This window comes from Chondrus crispus, genomic scaffold (assembly GCF_000350225.1).
Source record: "Chondrus crispus Stackhouse genomic scaffold, scaffold_348, whole genome shotgun sequence".
Classification (NCBI taxonomy): Eukaryota; Rhodophyta; class Florideophyceae; order Gigartinales; family Gigartinaceae; genus Chondrus; species Chondrus crispus.
Genome location: NW_005179237.1, coordinates 57,406 through 65,462, shown reverse-complemented (window position 1 = coordinate 65,462; position 8,057 = coordinate 57,406).

Genomic DNA, 8,057 nt, shown 5'->3' with positions numbered 1-8,057 from the left:
TCGCCCTACTCGCATCACATTGCGCGAATGGACAAGGATCACTGGAATTTGCCGACCTCTACATCTTCACGGCCGAACAGTTGTGGCGGCCGTCTTTCAAAGAGCTGGTTGTTCGACTTATGGATACTAACAGGCTCGCTCGAGTAGTCATTGATGAGGCTCATCTCACAGCCATGTGGCAACATTTCCGCCTTGAATTGAAGTTTTTGCGTCGATCCCTTTCTATCATCCCAAAGTCAGTCCCTCGTGTACTCCTCAGTGCCACCGTCCCACCCTGCGAGAGAAGAATCATTCTAGAGCGCCACGGCATTAACACAGCCTTCCTTTTCTCAATGCTTTCTCAAAGAAGGAATCTCGAGTTTGTTGTTCATACCTTCAGTGACGACTCTGACCCGGGCCTAAACACTCGCACTCCTGAAGGCTCCTTTGCCACCGCACAAGAAGTCATGAAGATGAATGCAGTAAGCTTTCTGCATCAGCACTTCTTGTAGCATGAGCGCAGCTCAGAATTAGATTTAGAATTATATCGCGCGCGCGCACACACGTGTACTGTTAGGACTGTCAGGACGCCCGCACACACGTGTACTTTCAGGACTGTCGGGACGCCTGCACACACGTGTACTGTCAGGACTGTCAGGGCGCGCGCACACACGTGTACTGTCAGGACTGTCGGGACGCCCGCACACACGTGTATCATCGGCGCGCGCGCGCACACGTGTATGGACAGCGCTACAGTAGCTGAGTACGGTAGCTCAGCACTGTAACGCGCTCCAGTGCAGTACGGACTGTACTGTAGCCCTGTATGATAGACGCGACAGACGCGTAATTGTATATTAAACCACGGGAACCGACGCCGGCGAAGGGAAGGCAAGCATCGGCTTGGCCAGATGTCGTGCACTACAGCCACGTGTGGCGGCTGTAGGCAGAGCGACGCGACTTCGGACGCGTAAGGGAATTCGAGAGACCACCCGGTGGATGACCGGAACCGGGATCCGGGCGCGGCTTGCGCGGTAGAAAAGTAGCAACGTAGTCAGCAATAAAGGAGGAAGAATTAAAGGAAAAACAGGAGGATCAGAGCCGACAGCACGGTAGTTAGCGTAGCGCTCGGGCGGTAGGGTCGACACGCGCGGGGAAGGCAGTTGGGATTCCAGGGGTGTAGATGGCTCGGTCGGTATGGGCGAGCCAGTACCGAGTCGAGGCTACAACCTGGAATCCAGAAACGAAGGTAAAAGACCCGAGGCTTCGTGCCTCTTTACTTTTGAGTATCGGGTTGACTATATAGTCCCCCGTCGCCGTAATGGCGAAGCTAAATTATACTGTAAATTAGAATAACTAGGAAACAACGGGTGTAACCCCGAGGGGACCAAGTACAGTCCCCATAGGCCCTTGGGTTGGGGCGGGATTACACGTGTCCACGGGGAGATCCGGTAGAGCGGCAGGGGAGTCCACGTGTACCCGTGGTACACGTGGTGGCGGCGAGCGCGATATTTGGTCGGTAAGGACAGCTGTCTCGGTACCGCGTACAGTGCACTACACCAGACCCTCACCGTCGGCTAACCCGGAACGCTTACTCTAACTCGGGGACGCTCTCTCTGTTCGCGTTTTAGAGTAGAAGGACACGGGTAGCGGACGCGTACGTGCGCGTGCGAGCTAGGATCTGCCTCCGCCCGTCGGTACTGGAACGTCACCCAATACCGCGCCGGGGCGTCGAGGCGTCGATCCGCTCTATCGCATACACTAACGCGTTTGCGACCCGACCCGCTCTACCACCGCTACCGGCCCGTGTCCTTCCTCACGCGTTGCTTACTGGTGCTTTCTGTTCTTCTCGCGTTCTACAGGGTCTCTTACGCGGACTGAGCATACACCCCTGTCGTTGGGGTGTTTATGCTACACTTCCTCGATTGCACCAACGCCCCAAAGCCGTTGCCCAAAATATATAGAATCATCGCTTTCGCCCTGACCCGCCAAGAAACAAGTTCTCTCCACAAAGCCCTGACGGCCGCATATGCACAAGGAAGTGTTGCCCACTCCAATCAACGCATCGCAGTCGAGCCGCTCATATATCATGCCGGCCTCACTAAAGAAGCTCGCGAAAAGGCCCACGACGACTGGACAGCAAACGAAGAGCTCTACGACATCATAACAACAAAGGACCTCGTACTTTCAACTCTGTTCCGTATTATGGTTTGTACGTCCGCCTTCAGTACCGGAATAGATGTTCCAGATGTTCGAGCAACAGTTCATCTTGGCGCCGCAAGAAGCCTCGTCGACTTTGAACAGGAGAGTGGCCGGTCTGGACGTGACGGACACCACGCATTCGTCTTCGTCCTAAACTCAACCCAGTACAATAAGAGCTTCGAAACCTCCCTTCTCAAAAAGGGCAACATTGACGAAAATGATCCCGCAGTAACGAACCGAAACGAGATGATGAATTGGGTCCTCAATACCACGGATTGCCGCAAAGATGCACTTTACGCAGCCATGGATGGCCAAGTCTCTGGTGTCTGTCGCTTCGACAAGCACGCAGTCTGGTGCGATGTTTGCATATCTATGTTCCCCTCCCAGCCAACTAATGCACCGCACACCCCTCAGAGTTCACAATTTCACACACCGGATACCTCTAGACCTTGGGATGCAAATTCGCAATCCCAGTCTCAGCAACATTCGCTTCCCACCACACCATCGCAATTGCAGTTGCCACTTCCACATCAAGATCAAAATCAAAACCATCTCGAGCCTCAACGGCAAAACCAAATCGGAGCCACCACATCCACGCAGCACAACTTCGATGAAATGCTTCTCTCGCTTGAGCAATCCGCTCCAACCAACCCCCCTCAAGCCCCTCCAGTTCGAAGAATCCTTAGCTTCTCCCCACAACAATCAAGTGAACGCTTGCTGCCTTCAGCATCACCTTCAATGCAGCAAGCACCATTCCCAGTCCGTCCACGGTCACTTCCGACAGCGTCACCATCTTTGAAGCAAGTCCTTTCGGGCAAACAGCCCGCATCACTTCCACCATCGGGAAGAAACTCATTCAAGAGCTTACGAACTTCTCCCAGTATGGCGCGCCAAACCCAACCTAATGTTCTCACAAACCCTTTCCCTTCCCCGTCACTTCCCCTATCGTTGCCATTTAGTCACTTCCAGGCAATTGACACCGAAGCCACGGTTCATTTAGTAACTCAATTCCTCTTCCTGACCAAGACGACGTGTCTCTTATGCCACGCTTCTCCCCGCCGTTCCGGTACGGAACATCCTCAGAATGACTGTCCATTCATGGAAAGAAGCTCCTATGCCTGTTTCTCTGCGACCCATTTCGTCCCGTCTTGCCCCGTCCCAAGAAAAGTCCCTCTCAAGTGCTATGATTGCCGCCTCTCGCACTGCCTTGGCCAACCACTTCACCCCACATTCGGCCAATACGGTCGTTGCGATCTACGTCCTATGATATCACTAGCCTGGAACCTTTGGCGAATGAAGTCTTTCCAGCAACAGATCGCTGAAAACCTGTTCCCTTCCGAAATCCTTTGCCGCTTCAACTCCGTTCTCCGTGACCGCCCGGCCCGGGTCACTGAGAAGGACTTAGCCGTCATCTTCTCGGATGCATCCATAGAGTCCGCTGACGAGAATAACGACGACATGCCTCTGACAATATGGCTCCCACTGGCTTGGGCCATACATCAAGGTCTTCTCCAACTGGACTGCAAGTAGTTTTCGATATCCACATACTGCAGTATTAGGACCACATTTTCAATAAACTCTCAACGATAGAAAGCTTCAATCTTCTCGAAAACGGAACCATTCACATGTCACAGCGATCCTCACATTTCCATGTCCCCGTGCGATCACAGCCCGCCGTTTTTGTTGAATCATTCATTTATACATCTTCTACGTCGCGACATATCTAACTGCTATGCTCACCAATTGTGCCGTTTTGCTGTTTCTCCACTACACAAACAACCCCACAAAATTTACACTTGTGCTTTCGTAACGGCCATCTACTACAGAAGTAGCTGAAACAGAAAATAAACATGCAAACGCACCGTTCAGGCCCCCTGCAGGACGCGTCTTACGAGTAGCCCTCTCCAAAGTATCATTCTCCCACCCTTCCAAAACGCATCGTTCTCGCGCCCCTCCAGAACGCATCATGGGCGCCCCCCTCTCGAACGTATCATTCTGGCACCCCTTCAGAACGCATCGTGGGCGCACCCGTGCCGAACGTATCATTCTCGCACCCTTCCAAAATGCATTGTTCTCGCGCCCCTCCAGACCGCATCATGGGCGCACCCCTCCCGAACGCATCAATCTCGCACCCCCTTAGAACGCGTCGTGCGCGCACCCCTCTCGAACGTATCATTCTGGCATCCCTCTAAAACGAATGATGAGCGCACCCCTATAGAACACATCACGAGCGCACCCCTCTCCAACGTAGTATTCTGGCACCCCTTCCAACGCATCACTCTCGCACCCCCTCAGCTCGCATCCTAGACGCACCTCTCTAGAACGCATCGTGCGCGGATCCCTCCCCAACGCATCTCTGACACACCCGTCCAAAATGCGTCGTTGAGGCAACGATCATCGAAACCTGCATACGGCGCTTCTCAATTTCGCGCAGTAAATAACTTAGAAAGCTTTGATGTTCAGGACATAAATTACGCCGCCTTATTGTGTAATTCGTACATGCGCATTGGGACACTGTTAGTGCAGTATAAGGCCCTGCCACTAAATCTGCCTGCTGTAATTGCCCCCCCAGCACGATACGTTTTGAGCATCTGACAATCTTGGCAGACGAGGGACATGGTACGTGATAAAATATGAAGTTAATAATATTGCTCATGCGCCTCTAATCGCACACGGCTAAAACTAGATTTTGCGCACTGACATTTTATTGGCTGTGCGCCGCTGTCGGTAAACTTTTAGTCAGAAATTGCCAACAGCAATGTTGCAAATACAGCCCGTATGATGGTGCCGCCCTGTAAATCGGCCTAAAACGTATCGTCCCACCAGAAAACTGTCGCCGTTAAAACCGCCCGGCACGATACGTTTTGGGCCATATACCGTAGGCAGTACCAAAATCGCACATACGTCGAATCAGGCCTGGACGATACGTTTTTTGTCATGACGTATCGATCTTGACATGTGCCCAAAACGTATCGTCCCGCGGGAACTGACGCCGGAACTAAACATAGAAGTTATCGTCCAACATGTACTCTCTAAATCTGGTGGATGGGGGGTTCTGTATAGGCCAAATCAAAAAAACTATTATACAATTTTACTTGGAAATTGCAGTACAATTTATGTTATATAAAAATTTGATACCTGTTCACAATCTGCCGACAGAATTTAATCCTAAATTCTGTCTGGACTTGCTCGAAGTTGGCGATTGTGGCCCACTTCAAGCCTCCCGGACCCACTACGATGACCCGTATCGTCACGTCCACCCCCCCTCGCCGCCAACTCCAAGCTAAACACCAGCATTCCCTTCCTCGCCATCACCACCAACAACCGTCACACCCCCGCCCAGCACCTATTCCACGCCATCCCATCACTCACTACCCCCACTATGTCATGCAGTACCGGCCACCAGCCATCCTCTGACACCAACAACTCCGCCTTATTCATCCCGACCATCCCCATTATGTCCCGCATCACCAGCCCCTCTATCTTCCCTTGACCGACGCACGCACGGAAAGAGGAGAGCGCCGCTTTGGATTCGCCAAGATAGATCTTGACCCGGCCGAGTTCCCTGTCAGGTTCGAGTTTGATGTGGAGGAGATCAACTTCCCCATGGAAGGTTTGGTATTTGTCGGCTTGATGGCTCTTCTGGACCCCCTCTTGAGGCTGTACCGAACGCTGTCGGCACTTGCCAGAGCGCCGGTTTTAAAGTTGTCATGGTTACTGGTGATCATCCAGCCACTGCCAAGTCAATTGATAAGGTGGTCAATGTCATCAAGAGAGTGTGGCTTCGTGATAATACATATTGGTAATTTGTTCCGGCTTAATATGTGCATTTCGTTGATCTACGAAAGGTTGAAGAGAAATAAAAGTTATGTCTGCCTCGAAGGAACCTTCGCTACTTGCTCACATCAACGAACTACATGTCGGGCCTCAAACAACTAACGTTGCAGTATGGTGGGGTGTGCGCTGGAGAAATATCTATGGTAATGCGCATTTGTAGCATATATATTGCAGTAGAGAGACTGGAGGCAGTCAGATGCTCTTTTGCCAGTTACTACTGTAGGCTCTGCTGATATGAATATCTTTGGTCAAACCCAGGGTGCGTCGCAACCGGCCTTTGGTACTGCTGCACCCACGTTTGGCGTGCCGGCCCAAAGCTCCTTTCCTGGTACCGTCCGATACGCTGCTCCGGTGCTCAGGCACAGACCAAGGCAGCGTCATTCGGCGCGCCTGGGTCCTCTCCTTCTCTGTTTGGTGCGCCAGCGCAGGGGGCCTCATTGTTCGGTGCGCAATCACAGAATCCTCCGTCCCTCTTCGGTGCCGCCCCTCAACAACAGCAGCCCCAACAGCCACAATCCCAGACCTCCGAAATCAACTTGCGCACTCGTGTATGGCAGCTTCCACAGAACTTCCAGACCGATCTGTTTGCAGTTGAGAGACACTTGCGAGTGCAACGGATAAAAGGGACTCAATTACTATCGAAAGGCAACAGTTTTGACTCAGATATCGCACAAACGAAAACGCGCTCCACAAATATTACTCGTCGTCTCGCTACGCTTCGCGCTGGTTTAGAGGCGTTGAGGGCTAATTCGGAAACTCTAAAGTTTACCAGGGCATTGCACCCTCACTACCGTATCTGACTGCGTCAAGCAGACCACCGATTAGCGGAGGCCACCCAGCATATCACGCAACTCCAAGAGCCTGCCTAATTTGCCTCGCCGCTGCTGCTGATCTCTTTCGATTTCTTCAACTCCGAAAACCTGGACAAAATAGTTGCGACACCGATAAACTCTGTCCACGGTTTCCTGTTGTCATGTAACCTAGAGGGTGCATACTTACCTGTCCAGGCACAGTTACCATTGTACACTTCCCATCAATGGATGGTGAGATCCGTAGTTACGCCTTCATCGTCCTTGTGAATTGATATGACACGGCCAACCCAGAACGGGGCGGTTTCTATAGAGCAAAAAGAACCGCGTACCGCTACGAAGTCATTAAATTCGTATTCGAGGTCTTGCAGGGGTTGTTCTTCCATCTCGATTTCAACTTCATCATGTTCAATTTCGTCTTGCAAGCCATCAACCGCATCAGTAACTGTTCTATACTTTCCCTTCATCTCAAATACGTCGCGCAGATTCCAGTGGAATCTCTCCAGTCTTGATTCATACACGCGGTCGCGTAGAAGCCGTAGCTGGGCCAACTTTCTCCTGTCATTCACTCGTGTCTCCTCAGACACAAGACGAGTATTGATTTTATCAAGATTGTTAGGACATGTGGCTTCGGTCGGTGGTGTTTTGGCAAGGTCAGGTGCAAATTTCAGGAAGCCTCCGGTGCACTGCCCGACCTTGAGAGAGCCCCAATCGTCGTTACACCCAACCCGCGCGGAACATGCAGTGTTAAAAGAATTGCCACGATACTCTGGGATCCCCTCCACATGGTGAAACTTGAAATATCGAAAATGGGAAAACCGTTGAGGCTTTTCCAAACACCTTTCTTGGTCACACAGCCCAGAGAAGTTTATAATCTGGCGAAGATCAGCAACGTGAGGGGGAGGTGTATATGCCTTCCCGAGTTCAGTGATCAGGTCTTCCAGAGTTATAGCCTCAAGATGCCTGAGCCGGCGAGCAGTGCTGCTGAACGCTTGGTCTATGTCAGAATGGGTATGACCAATTAGTAGAAACGACACAAAAACTTCTTGAAACACCCCCCATGCAACCAGGGATTCCATGTATCCGAAGAAGTATCTGTTCTTATTTTCGCGAGTGCGTGCAGTTGTCCACCTGCACGAACAGGGTGTCCGGGAGTGGGCCCTTCTCAGCCTTTACCATCAGCGTCCCATGAAGAGCTTCTAGTACGTGATTCGCGCCTGTCTCATATTAATC